Here is an 18114-nt window from a genome sequence, read left to right on the forward strand (position 1 = left end):
TGCAAAAAAGACAAATTTTACTGTCTGTTATTTACGTCAGGTCTCTGTGTTTTGGCTCTTAGCTGTAACTCGTTCAAGAATTATTAAAATACGCCCACTTGCGGCTTAGCTGATATCCGGTGATTTCTAAACGCTGAGCTCACACGCTCGGACTTAATGGCCTGCGAGCAATTAGCGCTATGACCAGTTAGCCGAGTCCACGGACTTCGTGAGTCATCGAGCTATACTTCAAACGGTGCCAGACCGACTAATCCAAGTCTCGGAGTGTGGCAGCTGCCGCATGGCAAATTGCCAGCAGCGCTTTCCTCCGTCAATTCAGCACCCAGTAACCGTAATTAAGTGAAAATACAACGATTAAGCCACAGTTTATCATTGAAATGAGAGTGCGAATTTTCTTCAGAGGAATGCAATATGTTTGGTAAATTAGCGAACGCGACAGTTCAAGTCTCAAAGTATCGTCTCGCACTCGACACAGTCTCAATCCACTCACTATTAGGAATCGTTCCTACACACGTACTTACATTCGCACAAAATTTTCACATGTCCGTCTCTGTCTCGAATTCTAACGCTTGCCAGTATTGTGTCTCAAAATAACCCAGCTGAATACATGACACGTACATTGTATACATCGTGAAAATTATATGTATATTATTTATATGTATATTATCCTTACGTTAATGAGCCTCGGTTGTCTTGCTTGTCTCTCGCGATAAGGTTCGTATCGATTATTCCGATGAAGTATTGTTGTACACTTGAAAGGGGAGAAACTAGAAAAGAGGAGGAAAGAAAGGAGGAAAAAAACGATTGCTGCCGGAAGGGCAACGACGTAAAGGAAGAGAAAGGGAAGGAACGAAGAAGAGAAGAGAGACGGGTTTATGAAAGGAAAAGAAGGTGGATGGGTGGAAGAGGGATAGGAATACGGTGTGGGAGAGATAGAAGGGGATAAGGGATACGGATAGCGAAGATGTGAAGAAAGCGAGAATTTGTGACGAAAGGTTGGTTCTGAAAAAGTTCTGAAAACAAGACTGGTGTTGTTCGGTGCTCGTGCGTCGCCGGAATGTGTCTTATCGGTCTGGCAGCCCTTGACTTATAGCCGAGCGCGGACCATGGAGAGGGGGCCGACCGGCATAGGTGGGGGCATGCGCAAGGCGGCTGCGCAGACGTAAGCGTTGTGATTCGCTGTGAGCCGCCGCTTGGAGGGGAGCTGCGAAACGATCGCAGCGCGCGGGGTGGCGAGTAGTGAGTTGAGCCAGCGTGTGTTGTGATAGCATTTTGTATGAGAAACAATAGACGGTTTGTGGAATTACACTTGTTGTGCTGTTAACTGCATAAATAACGGTAAAACTAGTAATTGTATATTTTACAAGTTTCCAACTGCATCACATAAAATAGTTCAAAATAGGAAACAGCGTAGTTTCTGTGGTTTTCCATCTATTAAGACCGATGAAGATTTATTAGATATTGCTGGAGTGAACTTCCAGAACTTTAATTTTTTATTATCTAAAACTGAAAACCCATCGGAAAGATCTACAATAACAAGAAAACAGAGGCTTTTAATTTTTTTAGTGAAAATAAAAACTGGCCTCACATTTTCAGCCATAGCAATTTTCTTTGGTTTACATCGGTCAACTAGCTCCAAGATATTCTTTTCAACTTTACAATATTTGAGTTCGTCAACTGCAAATTTAGTTTTTTGGCCAAGTAGAGCTGCCGTACAGAAAACTATGCCGGAATGTTTTAAACCTCAGTACTCTAATACTCGGGTTATCATAGACTGCACTGAATTCAAGATAGATGTTCCGTCAAGTGTTGACGACCGTATTTACTGTTACTCTCATTATAAGAAAGGTTTTACAGCAAAAGTAATGATTGGAATCACACCATCTGGGTTCATCTGTTTCAAATCGAAAATTGCTGGCGGTAGAAAAGGTGATTCCCAATTAACTATTGAATCGAATTTGGTAGATTCATTGGAAGATGGTGATGTGGTTTTAGCAGATAAAGGTTTTCCTGAAATCAGATCTATCATTGATGCAAGTGGTAAACGAGTATTTTTTATTATGCCACCATTTTTGGAAAAAAAATCAAAATATTCGAAAGAAGAAACAGATCTGACTTACAACATCGCAAGAGTTCGAATTCATGTAGAAAGAATTATGCAACGACTTAAAACATATCAAATTTTGTATAAAATTCCAGAAAATTTGTTCTTTTGCATCGATAATATTATTCATGTTATCTGCGTATTAGTAAATTTACAGCCACCAATTTTTTCTAATAAAACAACAACTATCAAGTAGAATAATAAAAACCTTTATTCGTAAAAGGTAGTGGTTTTCATTGTGTATTTATTAATATTATATTGCTACATACTACTCGAGTTTCAACTCGTTATTATTTTCAACTTTTCACTTCACTGTTACAATGGAAATATCACTTATTTGATAATGTTTTGCTGATTTCGATATTTATCAGTATGTCTCTAATGTAAATTAACACGCCGGCTGTTTAGCTTTTGAAACCGCTAGGTGGCGGCACGAGCGAGGCTCACAGCGAATAAGCTATAAGCGTTGTGTATGAGCTGTTCGCGTTTTGCATAAAAATGCGTGTAATTTTTACCCGCGTAGGTCCGTTCGCGGTATTATTTGAGCCAGCCTTAGCATGTGAATGTCGAGCCAGGGGTTGCGGGTAACAGTATATTTTATCGTCTTCTCAGATCATCAGTTATTCTCCCACTATCACCATGCCGTTTCTTCACTCTAGTTTATAAATCGCTAATTCGTGTATCCCATGTCAATGACCCATCATTATTATCACCCAACTCTCCGAACAGAATGTAACGAATGTCGGTTACATCGAAGAGTCGGTTGATCATATATTTCATGAATTATCTGGCTCGTTTGATATTTCCCCATAACCCATAGCTTGTGAAACTATAATGCATGAACTATAACGAGGAAGGTGAACATGTTTACAAAATAATAACGAACCAAACAGCCCGCAAGGTTACAGCGTCCGGAAGATAATCGTTTCGAATTATTTGAAAACTTTTCTTTGGCCATTCGAAATCGAAACTCTGGTTGGGTCGTCTTCTGTAAGGTGAAATTATTACGCTCTTTGAACTTCAGCGTTTTACACGACCATTCGATTCAAAGCTCGAAAGAAACTATTTCGCAAGGAATAATGTATGATGCAAAACTCACGCACCGTTGGCGAAATCCAACGAAGCGTTCCTGAGCCCCAGTTGTACAGAAAAAACCCCAATTTTTATTATATAAGTGAAAAAAAAAAGACGCACGCGGTAAGTAAGTGAGGAGATTTTTAATACTTGAAGAACTTCGGTTCCGGATTGTGTTCATCGTTTGAAACGACATTTAAAATTTCGAAGCAAAGAAAAGTTCGAAACAGTGTTCAAACGACGATTTGACGTCATCGAAAGTAGAAGATAATTGAGATCGACACGGGATAGTCGAATCTGATGGACATTTATTGGGAATTGAAATGCGGCAAGAGGGTCGCGACGAATCGATAACTGGAAGAATCGATCATCCGAAGTAAGTAATCGCGGCCAGACGATGAATTCGTAGCGCGTAAAAGTGGGTAAAAATTACTCGGACTTCGTTCTGGATCGAACTAATTCTCCACGGCAAGATTTTCCGTTTGGCCACAGATATTTTCGCGGTAATTTGGGCAAATGCCGTTAGCAATTTCGATCTAGTCGTCGATTCGATCCGTCTCCTTTTCCCTTTCTACGAAACGAGACGAGACTAGACGAAGGATGAATAACGGCGATGCGAGAGAGGAAAGTGTCGCGTTTGCTCGCGCAGGCTGGCATCTCTCATTGTCAGCGGCCAAAAGGTGTTCGAGATTCGATAAAGGTACCTCGATTTCCAAAGACAGACGGTCACGCCGATTAGAGTCCACCGTTACGCCGCTTAACTGGGTGGCCTCTCAATGCCTCCGGATCACGAAGAGGACCCAAAGTCGACTGCCCATTATTACGGAGCTCTGCCATTATAGCGCGAAGTCGACCAACGCGTCGATTCCAAAACGCAAGCTTTTCGAGCGGCCCGCTCTTTGAAACCTTTCTAAAACTGGGCCTAATATTCCGTGACGACAGATCGCGCCGCGAAAAAACCTTTGTACGTTTTTGCCATTATTCGTAACGCCTCCTGCAGTACTGAAGCTTTTTTTGGTGACAGCAATTCGGCCTCGTTGTGCAAAAGAAAAGAACTTCGCGTCTTCTAAAGATTTTTACACATTAAATTACTCACTTAATTTGAAAAGGTTTTTCAGCAATTTTTCTACATTGATCACAGGCGTCATTTTTCTCGTAAAAAAGATTCTGATCGACGTCGATCGATTCAAATTTGCTTATTTGATATCGATAAATTGCAGGTGAAAATATTTTTCCGAAATACAACCATATCGACGAAGGACACCGTCTGATTTGAAAGTAAAAGAAAAAATCAGACGACTACTAAATTTCTGCGAAATTACTCTGCTCCTAATAGCCGCGGTCAGAATTCATTCCGAGATTTGTTTTATCACTGTATTCTACGAACTACTAGACATATGCCTGTGATTAGTGCGGTACTATGAATGTCGATAATATTATACCAGGAAATAAATAGCTCGATAGTTTTGTGGAAAAAAGCTGAAAGACAGGATTATTAGAGTGTCTAGCCATGTCCGAATCAGCATAATATCAACATTCGCGTCAAGGATATCCGACTGGCGAATAAATAACAGATTGATCGATATTTCGCAAGAACTTTGTAATCCCAAAGGGCAAAGATTATCCTTCAGGTTCCCTGCAAGAAGTGGAATGCAATTATAGGATCAGATGCGCCCGATCATCGCTGCGTGAAATGGCCCACCCAAAAGCGTCTCGTCTGTAAGATGGGCCAGGTGAATGAGACGTACGATTTTGGACACGAATTTAGAGTCGTGCAGTCTGACTTGATGTGCGGTGACTAAATAAACGAGCCTGCTTCCTTCGTACAAATTTACAGACTAAAGATTTCGTCGTTAAAAAGTATAGAAGAAAAAGCAGAGCCGGTAAGAAATTCGAAATTCAGTTTTCACCCGTTAGCGGCAATCTGGAAGACCCGGAGAAAGAAACAAAGAAAAAAAAAAAAATAAGTGAAACAAAAATTCCGGTAATTCAGCCGAGTAAACCTGCTGCTGAAAAGCTGACGACACGTTTTTTCTAAAACCGAAATGACAGGAAACTCAAAAGCGACGTGAAAACGATCAAATAAATGGAGAAGAAGTTTTAGGGGTTAAAAAAAAAAAAAAAAAAAACGCGAAAGAATGGAAAATGAAACCAATTTTTCGGCAGAGATGCTTAGAAAATCGCTTTATAATAGCATCGAATAGTTTTTTGTCACAGTTTTTTTTTTTTTTCTTCTTCCTTCACGACGCTGTTGAGAAACGATACCAATTCTTAACGATAAGCAAGAGATTGATGGAAAAAAAATATATATATTACGTGAAAAGAAACGTAGATAGAAATTAATGATCGTGTATACGTATATACAGATAAGAGGGAGAAAAGAAGAGACATACGCACGCGATCTTTTCATAGATTTAAGTTTTTGCGGTGAGCAGAGCTCGCGGCTTGCATCATTACACCATCTGTGTATGAAAATATTTAGCCGGACGTAACGCGTGAGTGATAGACCGACCGACTCGGTTTAATTAAATATCAATTGCGGTCTGAGAGAAAATGGAAGTTAAGTCAAATTATACGGATGAAAGAAATTCAACATACCACACACGAATCGGATCTGTTAAATATTGCGGTTCCGACAAAATTCACAGCCATTACCGCCGAACGTTCTATTCCAGCTATTAGTTAAGAATTTTTCACGCCCTCTTTATTTTCAAATATCAAACACGCGCTCGCACTAACACAACAAAAGAAAACACTCAAGAATCGAAAACGCCTGTGCATATGGGCTATTCCGCGTCAACCGGATCAGTCATCTGTCAGATATTTTTTTAATTTGGCATGTGGATTGTGTAGGGGGAGTTAGATTTTTGTGCCAAAGCGCGAATCTCATAATGCAAAATTCGATTTTTTATTAACGATAACAAATCAGACTCCCATTTTTTTCAAGAATTCATAACTTCGGCAAAAAATTAGATACAATATTTTTTTTTTTTTTTTCAAATTACGCGGAAAGCTCCATAGAATTTAAAAAAAAATACGAAATGGTAAAAAAAAAGTTGTTATCGATTGTTTATGGGGCTAACATAATGCAGGTGCAATTCAGTGTACCTGATTTTAGCGAATCTATTTGCCTTAATTCTATTATTTGACATTTGGTGACGTGTCTTCAACTGATTGAAGAATAGAATGACCAAATGACCCCTTCGTGGAATCGAGGCGGTGACCCGGATTACCTGGATAATAAAGGATTTAGGTGACGCATGAAAAGGTGCAGGTATTCCATATCCTGGAACAACCCTTGAACTGTGTCCGTAATTCATGCGTGAATCATAATGCGTCACAACAGATTTTGAATCTCTGTAATAAAAAAAGTGTGAAAAACACATTCTTGAAACTTCACTTATCGCTTTGAGCAGGCCTTGCGAAGGTACGGTATTATTTTCAGATTCTCAAATCATGTCCTACATCGTGAAAATGACTCTAAAATAACGTAGAGACTCGGCGCGCCGCAATTTCATGCGCATCGACACCTTTAATGATTTTTTACTCGAAAACGAAGAAAAACACACCTCTGGAATTAATTCACAGGTTGTAGTACAGTTCAAGGAACGTGTCAGAATTTAAAAAAAATTTTTTGGTCGTCTCAGTCACTGTTTTAAAAATCTTTGAAAAATTAATTGTTAAATAAACAATTGATAACAACTTTTTTTTACCATTTCGTATTTTTTTTTTTTTAATTCTATGGAGCTTTCCGCGTAATTTGAAAAAAAAAAAATATATTGTATCTAATTTTTTACCGAAGTTATGAATTTTTGAAAAAAATGGGAGTCTGATTTGTTATTGTTAATAAAAAATCGAATTTTGCATTATGAGATTCGCGCTTTGGCACAAAAATCTAACTCCCCCTACACAATCCACATGCCAAATTAAAAAAATATCTGAGAGATGACTGATCCGGTTGACGCGGAATAGCCCATATGGAAAAATTCACAAATTTCGTACTTTGTTTCAAGTAATTATTATCATTGATTTGAGTATGACAAGAAAAGTGTGTACAGTTTTTTTTTTTTTTCCATAGATAAATTTAACCGGTTTCTATTGAATGCCCATCCGGTGAGAATTCATTGTGTTAAAATACCGAAAAGCTTATTTCACGGAGAAAAATGTAATTTGTAATATAATTAAATACTAGATAATTTTATTTAAATGGATGTTCGTTACAATAACGGTTTAAATATCATTAAATCTGTAAGAAATATGTGGCACAATTGGATAGTTAGTGTGATTATAGTTGTCAGTATCGAATTTTTTAGTCATTTTAACATTGAACATGTTTATTCGGATGACTAGACGTTTTTTTCATAATTAAACGATGGTCTTTTCATCAGTTTATTGTTGCCCCATCGTCAATTTAAGTGAACAATCACGAAGGTGTAAAAGAAAAAAAAAAAAAAAAAACGTAGCACGAGTGATGGTGAGAAAAAAAAATTATCACGTATATTATAGATTTTCTGATCGGGGTCGCAAAATTGAATTTTTCGATAATGATAAAAAATGAAAACATTCAACAGTCTCTACAGTCACCACACTAGAGAAATGTATCTCCTTGTTAATCCTGATATAACCTAAGCAGGGCAGAATCAGTATTCAAATATTCGTGGTCCAAATGAATAACTACGCTCACAAGAAAAAAAAAAAAAAAAAATAGGATCTCATTTTATACCAATTGTGAACAAGCTTGAATCTGTTCAATTACAAACCTTTCTTTCCCATTTCTGCCAAATCGATTACTTCGCAGTTTACGTAACATATGTTCGAGAAAAAAAGTGTAAAAGTGTTTGAAAAAAGAAACGGTGAGAGAAAAAAAAAAATTAAGCATTTTTCCGACGCATCAATAAATGATCAGGTGGTCTTCACGCGCCCGCAATCCCCCCCCCCTCCCCCCATGCAAGTTTGCGCAAGTTGCAAGCTCCGATTATTCCGAGCCGATCCCCCAAATAGACCGAGAGGTAATTTAAATTTTTTTTATCTCCTACTGCCAGTTTTTTCTCTACGTTTGTTTCCTTCCCTTTCCCTGTTTTTTTTTTTTTTTTTTTTTTTACTCTCCTCTCTTCTTTTCTCCTCTCGTACGTTCAGATCCTACGGCGTTGATGGGCGTTGACGGGGCACTTGCCGCGACGCAGTCGTCGTAGGTAGTCGGCTGGTTGCACGTGTTCTAATGGGCATCGAGGGCTGCAGGGGGGGGGGGGGGGGGGGAAGGGACGGAAAACAAAAGAAAACAGGCATCGCTGCAGGTCTCTTAGGGATCCCTGGGAGATCCTCACCCCTAGGTAGAGGCTACGATAGGTGAGATAGATGAGGGGGTCCAGGGCCGCGTGTAGAATAGAAAAACAATATCCGCTAATTCGAAGTTGCGGTACGAACCGGAATTTATGGGAATATTCTACTTTGGCCGAATTTCCCATCAACGTTAATCTGCACTCACGTTTATCGAACATTTCGACGGCTTGGTACTCATTTTTTTTTAGTTTCAACTTACGACACAGTCGCATTCGTCTAATCGATATATTCGAAAGCGACAACGATTTTCCTGTAAATGTAAAATTTACATAATAAAAATCGCTCATATGTGGTTATACGTTTAGCAGATATCGTTCGATTTCACACCACGATGTTTTATGTATTTTGGTTGAGGAGACGATTTTTCACAAAATCACTGAAATAGATTTTTTTTTTCCACATTATCGCGGTGCAAGCTTGGAAAATTTAATAATCAACGATGACGATGTGATGATTAAAAAAAAAAAAAAATGTGTGTTAGTGGTGTCTTTTGAAAGTATAAAAGTTTGCCGAATTCCGAACGTGAGGTGATCTCGTAATGAAATTACCCAAAAATTATGTCGTGATAAAATCACGGTACTAGCTTTACAAATTCTTAAGAATTGTAAAAATTCATTAAAAACAAAATGCACAACCAACTTCAAGATTGTTGAATAAATTAGAAAAACTTGAAGTAGTTTCAAGTGGTTCGATTCGCAAAGTAAAAACTTGACTTCAAGTACGAATTCAACCTTTCGACCTAAACTAGGTATCTTCATGAGCAGTTTCCAAAAGCTTATCACAGTCGTAACGTAAACGTTACGTGTATACATTGCGGAGGGAAAAAATTATTGCAACTATTGTGCTAGTGGTATTTTCCAATTGAATCTATTCTACAACACATATTAACCGAGTTTTAAATTTCATGAAAAAATTGCTGTATAAATTAAAGTGAAAAGAAAATATTGCTGACACAATATGGTTGAAACAATTAATGTAAAATGAACATCAACTATTTGAAAATTGTTTGTCGGTTTCGTATCGTAATTTCGCACAAAGAGTGAAAGATAACGATGTACACTGAGAAAAATTTCATTTGTTACAGTAACTAGAGAAATTCAGTAAAACAGTTATCGTTGAAAAAACTGTTTGTTATTATTAATAGTTAAGGACTGCGCGGTAACTGGAACTAAAAATTTCTCTCAGTGTACTTGTTAAAATGAGGTATCCGAACTTCTGGGCCTTAGAATCGTCGGTGATTTTCAGGCGCGGCCCTGAAGGGCCGATCCTCGGTCTGCCAGGAGTAATCTCGGCCCTCCGAAGGGCTCTGACTCATCCCGTCGTGCACGTGTATCAATTCTCCTTTGGGCCCGGTCCCTGGGTCCCCTGAAGCCGAAGCCATTCGTCGGTTCTATGGGTTTACCGCTCCGCCCACAACTCCCGAAACCGTCAAAGAGCCGTACGGAGGCTGAGGAACGATTGGAAGAAGATGAAGAAGAAGAAGAAGAAGAAGAAGAAGAAGAAAAGGAATAAGAATAAGAAAAAGGATAAGACGAAGCAGAGAATAATAACAAGGATAAGAATGGGGGGAAATAAAAAGAGAGGTGAAAGAAACGAGGAGAGGATTCAAGACCGGCTCTCTCTCTCTCTCTCTCCCTCTCTCCCTCTCTCTCTCTCTCTCTCTGTGCCGAGCAATCTTTTCGTGTGTTATGCACATGCACGCATACTTAGGCTCAATTGTTGATCCCGATGCTACAATTGCCGCGGGGCTCGTTCATTGTAAATTATTTCCCTGCGCCCCCACAATTATTATTATTGTTGTATTATTGTGTATTACGGTGGACGGTAAATGGGCCATTCTGCAACTGCTTTGCAAGATTCGGGTGAGAGTCTTTGAAATTCAAGAAGGTACGTACGCACCTACAAAGATCAAAGCGGGCGTTTCGTTGCCGTAAAATCTTTCTCGGCGTCGTGAGGAAGAATTTACAAAAAAAATAAAAGAATTTCCAAGGGGCGAATTTGGAAAACATTCATTTATTACATCATTGATGATACGTATACGCATATATGAAAATATATATTAGGGTGTGCCGATAAAAATATTCTTCAAAAAGAATATCGATATTTGGAGGTGCGTATTTTATTTTATCCACATTCCATTTAAATGACACGTGAAAAAAAAAAATCGCAAGATTTTTTGATTTTTTTTCCTCGCAAACGACTTGACTTATAAAATTATCTGAATACAGATTCTTATGGGAACTTTCATGATCTATAAAAAAAAAAGTACCGAGGTAGAAGTTTTCGAACCGATCGAGAGATATTCGATTATAAACATTGAGTTATCTTGAATATCTTGATGTTAGAATCGCTGTTTCGCAACAGAAATGTATGTATATCTGTTTACAAAAGTTTTTCCAAAATCTTCACTAGTCATATGATGACAAGTTTCCACATTTTCTGAAATACTGAAGATTATACGTCGACCAAAATCGGACCAATGATCGATTATTTCGTTTTTTTTTTTTTTTTAAACGGTGCATTTGAAACAAATATTTTGTACATTTTAGTACGCAGTCTTAATAGCGGAAAAGTTTTTTGACGATTTACAGTTTCATTCTAAAACATTTTTCAAGTCGCGTCAGTTGAAAATATTCATTTATCCAACACTTATTACATCAAATAAATACTTCGTAAGTAAGAAAATGATGATAATTGATACATTAATCAGGTAAATTGACGTTGTATCGCATCGTTCATGGGAGTAAAAAAACAAACAAAAAAAAAAAAAATGATTGCGAGACAAAATAATCGAGTCGTTCGATTAATCGTGACAAAATAATCGATTTAAATGAAAACTGATTATTTTTTGTCATTCTTTTACTATAAAACAAAGAGAAAACGCGTCTCAGTTATGACTGACTGAGCGATATACGAGATTTTGAGAGGTTTTACCGACAGGATACAGCGATGACACGGCAGTGCTAATCCTGCGATACAAATCGGTAACCAAGACGCAGCTACCGGTCACCGATATATTACGCCGCAGGCTTTCACAGCGAGAAAACGTTCGTATATCATTTATGAGCGTAATCCTTTTCGAGGCGATACAAAGGTAGAAGGAAAAGCGAACCCCTCCCGATTCCTTGGAATTTTTCCTCCTTCCTGTCCTTCGTTTCGTTTCATTTTTCAAAGCGCATCGCCTAGCCGCGATGTTTGCTTAGCTGCACACTGCATCGAGAGACGGGAAATATCGGCAAAGATCTCGTCTGCTGTTTACTTAGGATCCTGCTTCTCCCCGAAATTCCGCATTTGGATGCGGACGGGCGTAAAGACCGAGACGAGAAGGGTCGAAGACTGGCTCGAGCCAGACTGAAAATCGGCGTCGAGCCCGACGATTTTTTAACCCCGGTTTTTAAACACGCTACAGCAACATCCGCTCGATCAATATTTGATATTCGATGTTTATCGAGTCCTCGATTGATCCGCAAATTTACACTGATCTCACTTTATCAATCCGATTGCCTTATTCCCTTTATCCGATCGCCAAATTCAACGACAAAAGATACGCAAACAGGTGAATAATAACAGAATGCACGTTGTATTGTACAAACTTGTCGAAGAAGTCGCTAAGAGCTCAGTTCGTGTCTTTACACTGAGAGAAATTTTTAACAATACTGTATTATCGGTGTTGCGTGTATAAAGACTGGTTTGGATTATCCGTAACTGAACAGCGATAAAAATTGCAACGTGGTCATTATGCAATTACCGGAACAATAATAATACTTCACTACTGTAAGAAATGTTTTTCACTCAATTTATACACACTGTGAAAAATATTTTTCACACACAGCGATTCTCTTAATTTAATGCAATTAGTGATTAGTATTATGCCTGGAGGAAAAGAAAACTTGACCGTGAAAAAAAAAAAATTCTTCATTATACTCTCAGGTACTTAAAGTAAATAATATACAGCACGTGAATAATCTTCGTTCTTCAATTTGATAACAGTTTGATTAATTTTACAAAATACTTTAATCCGATGATAAATAGTACATAAAATCAATTACAAAACGTTTTCTTTTTTTTTTTTTTTTTTTTCGGATTATAATCCGAAGAATATATTCTCCACGATTGATTAAATAAGTAATTATCGAACAATGATTTCTTCAAGTCCAGTAAAGTTTTTTTGTTTGTTTGTTTGTTTATTTTATTTTATTTTATTTTTTCTTACTCTTTCTCAAAGCAAGCGATCAAAGAATTCCGATCTGAAAAATATTCTCACATCCTTGTTGCAATAAATATACATATATATATATATATTAGTTCGATTTGACTCGACGAAAAAACGTAAAGAAAAAAAAAAAAAAAAAGAAAAGAAAAAAACAGAAAAGGAAAAAATATTCCATTGTGTAGCTCGGTAAAATCTTTCACAGCAAAGAAACGTTTCCAGCTGCCGATTGTGCTGGACTGCAGGTATCTCGACAAGTTTCTGCAAGTCGAGAACACGTGTCCTTAGGATGCATTCGTCTGCGTCGCAAGACTTGGAAAATCGGTTCTGGTTGTGCAATTCCCGTATCCTTTTTTTGGCCTTTTGTGTCCTGATTTTTTCGCCTATGACGTAAAGGACCTGCGACAAGCGCAAGCTTAAACTTGTCGGATTTCCGCGCCTGCATTTCGGTACGGAAAACAACTCGACCTGCATTCTCTCTCAGGATGCATCTGCCGGTCCACGATGCAGGTTTGAACCTGCACCGAAACGCCCTGAAGCGGTAAGATGAGTTGTCCGGAATGTAAAAGGCGGCGGCAGGCTGAATAAAATTGCGAAAAACGATATTTTCGTCCGAAGTTATCGAATTTAACACTTTTACAGTCGCACATTTCTCCAATCGACATTTTGACCTGAATTTTTGAATTTTGTTACTCGGGGGGTTTTTTTTTTTTTTTTTTTTTCTTTTTTTAGATCGTTAATCGCGAATCTGAAGTCGGAATTCTATCATTTTTAAATCCAACATGGCCGATGTAAAATGGCAAAAAAAAATACTATCAATATTCGATGATTCTGGCCGAAAATTATATTTTTTCATATTTTAATATTCGTACAGAGTGACGAAGTTTATTTAAAGTTGCAAACAAACTGTGACAAAGCTAGGGCACCAAAATATCTTAACAATCCCGATCAAAAACACTCCGATAAACTTTCGTTTGACGCAGACGTAAAAGAAATGTCACGAGATCTACGAATTTACTATCGCGATTTCGCAGATATCGTGCCATTTCTTTATTTTTTCGTTTAATGAAAATATGTTGGATTTGCTTTGTTCAGAATTACATGCAAAATGGGGCTGTTATACCCTTTTTTGAATTTCACATGCGTGGACTTGGATCATTCGAGATATGCGCGACAACGTCAAAATCAACTAGGGAACCGAAACGAAAATCACCATCTAATTTGCCTTGCCGAAATACGAGTAAACGTATTTTCCAAGGGTTTTCCGAATCGTCGAACAACCTGTCGAAGACAAGAAAAAAAAAAAAAAAAAACGCACAACGTATCTAAAATCAGTCTTTTTTGTGTAATTATTTACTATGCGAAGACATCGTATGATAAACAATTCTAACCGTATTCTAAAATTTTTTTTTTTCAACACCGCTAAATTCATGATAACAAAGTGTATAAAAAAAAAAAAACATTCATTTAATTTACCAAAACCAAGATCCACCTTTATACCTACCTCGTAATCGATTTATTTGTTTTTCCTCCGGCTTTCTTTAACATACACTCAAATCTTTCGTACATCATGAATTTTTTAAATTCTCCACCCACTATTCAATACGTCAACAAAATTCTGACATCGTTCAACGTTTTTCTCAGCGTCATAAAATTCGTTGTATCAAATCGTAGAGGGTAAAAAATTTCATACTTTTTCTCTCCTTTCACGTACGAAGTAAAAAAAACATAGAAAAAAAAAAAAACCCGCAACGAAGGCGGATAAATTGATACTTGACTAAAACAAGGATCAAGGAATTAATAGCCAATGAATAGTGCCGGGTGTGTTTGATAATTGGATCCGGAAGTAGTAGCGGCATTCGAACAAGGGCTGAAACTAAATCGGCGCTTAACTGCGGCCACTTCAATGCAATAACGCAATAAGAACGTTCCGTTTGCATTGAACGTCTCCGACGATTATTCCGCTAATTGCGAGTGAATATACGATTACAATCGTGCGGCGCTTTTGCCCGTTTCTCGATCCGATGACCCATTGAACGGCAGGCCGGCAACCCCTTTCCGTCTGCTGAAGGTGGTTTTGAAAGAAGGGTTAAAAGGGGTTAGCGGAAGGTTCACACAATGAAATATACCGGATTTAGCGGTGAAATTCACCTGTGAAAGGTTGAGAAAGGATCCCTCATCGTTCGGGGGCCAAAATCCGATCACAAAACGAATCAGACCGATGCACGTGCGTTTTGTACTCCGCGTCAAGTGCATATTAATTCACACAGGTGGGTCGATTGTTATCTCAAGCCGATAAGATCTATCGATCGAAATCTCAATTATTTTTCAAACAGTCGGTAATTATAATGATTCTTTGATTTTATGCGTAGGAAATAACTTGAAAGTTTTATTCAAGTTAGAAAAAATTGTTACTAGCGAAAAATAAAATTGAAGATAATTTATTAATTATCTCATTACTTCTGTGCTGTGTAAAAAGTGATTTCCACAATTTCATCAGTTAATTAAAGAGAGTGTTGATAGTTGTTTGAAATTATCTTATACAATATAATGCGAAATAAATTGATTGTATAACTTATATAAGCGTGAAAGTTGTACGAAATAATTTTGTAAAATCTATATTACACTGTTATTGATTGAAAGAAATTATTTACTACTTTTTATAAACTCTAATGATAAAATTTCTTCGCCTCGTGCTAAGATTTATAGATTCCGATTGAAACGAAATAACGTTTATTAAGTTGTAAAAGATCAAGACAATCGCGGTAAATTAACTTATTTATTATAAGCGTACAGCGCAAGTGCGCAATTTATATACCTTGCAAAATTAGTGTATGAAGTAGATTGAAAATTCGTAACTGCGAGTTTCACGTATAATGTACGTACATTCCACCTAGGGTTAAAAAAAAAAAAAGAAAAAAAAAACAAAACCAGCAAATATTATGTCCGTCTTTTCTCAACCTTTTTACGTTTTTTTTTCTTCTTTTTTTTTTTCTTTTTCTTTTTCAACCATCGCAACCCTTGGCCAAGAAAAAGGGGAAACTTTTTCTCCGTGTATTCGTAGGGATTGAATGCGTCCTTTCGTCGTAACAACCGGCGTTTCAAGTTCAACGATTCATTTATACGGTGATTTTTTCTTTCTTTTTTTTTTTCTTTTTTCTTTTCGGTCGGTTCAATTTTCGCGAACACTGCAGGTTTACACGTGCATACCTACATTTATCCGCGTAGCAGGCTTAGGCGTAGATGCGTAAAGTGCATGTGTGTAAATGCAACGAATGAAAAATAGCGAGAAAAAGAGAGAGCGAGCGAGAGAGATAGAGATAGAGAAAGATTCTTCGCATTGTGGATCCTTGACCCTTTTCGAAAACCTCATCGGAGGTCCGAGGGTCGATTCGTCTCTGCGCCCATCTTTGTGCGGGTTGAAAAACAGGAGAGCAAAAGGGAAAAGTAAAGGAAAAAGGGAAAACCGGTGCAAACCCTACGGTGACGGTAAGATATGCATCTAGGCGTTTGAATGGTCCCTCTACACACACACACACACACATATGTATGAGGGAGAGAGAAACCATGTATGGAATTATATACACCTATGTCGCAGAAAGAATTCCAGGCAAGATTTTCGTGATTTTGAATAATATGTATTGCATCCCTTTCGGTCCGCTGCCGCATTTATGGATGGATGTGTACAGACGTTGGAACCCTTAAAAGGATCAACGAATTGTCCGGGCTCCTTGCATCGGCGAACCCGGATGGCTCTCTCCTTTTCAACATTTCTATGCCACGGTGAAAGCGAGGGTGGAAGGGTGGGAGGCGACCTTTGCGTCGATAATCCTCCTCAACCCCCCCCGGCTATTGCGGTATTCAAAGGATTCTCCCGTCTCTCCTTCTCTCTCTTTTTCTCCCTTTCCTTTCTCTCTCTCTTTCTCTTCCTCTCTTATTCTCCCTTCACATTTTTTTTTTTTTTTTTTATTCCACCACTGAGGCTCACCCTTTTCGCTCCCTGCACGTGCATTATTATCCGCACCTCCACGCATTTGGTTTACCGTAAAATATACAGGAATACATGTATAGATACATACATTTTTTCCACGTCTTGATACCTACGCCAAACCAGATCGGGCGTAAAGGTTTTTCGCCCACGGGATTTACCCGGATAAACGTTACTTTTACCCCGAAAAAATACGGGGAGAAGAATCGAAAATATACAGATACGATCTAAACTCTGTACAACCCATACATTTCCTTTTTTCTTTTTTTTTTTTGTCGTTGGTTTTTGTTGTTATTTCTTTTTTTTTCTCGTTTTTTCTCGGTTAGATTATACAATTATACGACATGTGTGTTAAACGATCAAAATAATTATGTAATGCAAAATTTTGGCGAACAGATTTTTTCTTTGCGTATCAGTCGTATCGAAGTTGTTTTTTCTTTTTTTTTTTCTACATTCTGAGCGCGATTTTGTACCCACCTTTTTTTCTGCTTTTTACCAAGTATTTATATCGTAAATATTATTTTCATATGAAAATTTGTATGTCTGGGTTTTGAGAAAAGCGGGGAAAGTTAATTTTTAATACTCATATATTGGCACTGTAAAGAATACGACTTTTGATTCGATGCGGAATCGAAGTTTGTACAATGATATTGATAAATTTTTTTTGACGAACAATTTTTATACGAATCAAGTGTTTATAGCATCCAAGTTAATAGAATCGAGATTAGAGAGAGAGACAACTGTGAATTCAAATGAATTGATTTCTGTCGTTTATAACTGTTTATCTTTTAAAATATTTTTTTAATAATCTTATCATCTCCATCCGATGTACAGATCGACACCCGATGCTAGACGTCTATTTTTATTTATGTTTGTTGACATGTAAGACGAACTTTCTAAATTATAACCATTTAAGCATTTTTCATCAACTTGTCCCGCTTTCCTCCAAACGTTTTCCCAGTTCTTATTGCCTGATCGACCCCAGAAAATCATACAACGCGTGTTGTTCAACACATGTATTGACAATAAAATTTTTCTTACCTTGATAAGTGATGGGAACAGACTTATCGTCTCAACACTGCACTCACCTAAAACGAAAATAAAACGGAATTTAGAAACAGAAAAGGGAGAAGGTAAAAGAAGGTGAAATAATAATAATAAGCGAGATGCAGTGCGTGTTATAATTGTAAAATTGAGCAGTGAAATATCAACGAGAAAGATAAGGAAATGAGAATTTTCCATTTATCAACGAATATGAACGTATATCCATCAATCATGCGGCATTGCAAAAGAAAATCGAGACGACATTGTATCACGTATACATTCCAAGCATGGCAAAGCCAGAGAAGGATAATTAATTAGTGTAATAACCTGATTCGCTTATTACTTTCATTATAC

The 18114-nt window shown here is 37.5% G+C and overlaps 1 protein-coding gene across 9 annotated transcripts in view; it reads right to left on the reverse strand.

Annotated features, from left to right (window-relative positions):
• Positions 1-18114, reverse strand: part of LOC107227669 — a 94452-nt gene that overhangs the window by 30894 nt on the left and 45444 nt on the right. For 3 of the 9 annotated variants that reach the window (XM_046746358.1, XM_046746354.1, XM_046746360.1), the window contains exon 4: positions 17758-17804. The exons of 3 other annotated variants lie outside the window; for them this stretch is intronic. The gene's annotated coding sequence lies outside the window, so the exon portion shown is untranslated. Of the gene's footprint in view, positions 1-98; positions 382-673; positions 1044-17757; positions 17805-18114 lie in introns of those variants that run through there. 3 more of the 9 variants (XM_046746356.1, XM_046746363.1, XM_046746364.1) reach the window with 2 other exon arrangements.

Source organism: Neodiprion lecontei, chromosome 1 (genome assembly GCF_021901455.1).
Source record: "Neodiprion lecontei isolate iyNeoLeco1 chromosome 1, iyNeoLeco1.1, whole genome shotgun sequence".
In the NCBI taxonomy this organism is placed as follows: domain Eukaryota; kingdom Metazoa; phylum Arthropoda; class Insecta; order Hymenoptera; family Diprionidae; genus Neodiprion; species Neodiprion lecontei.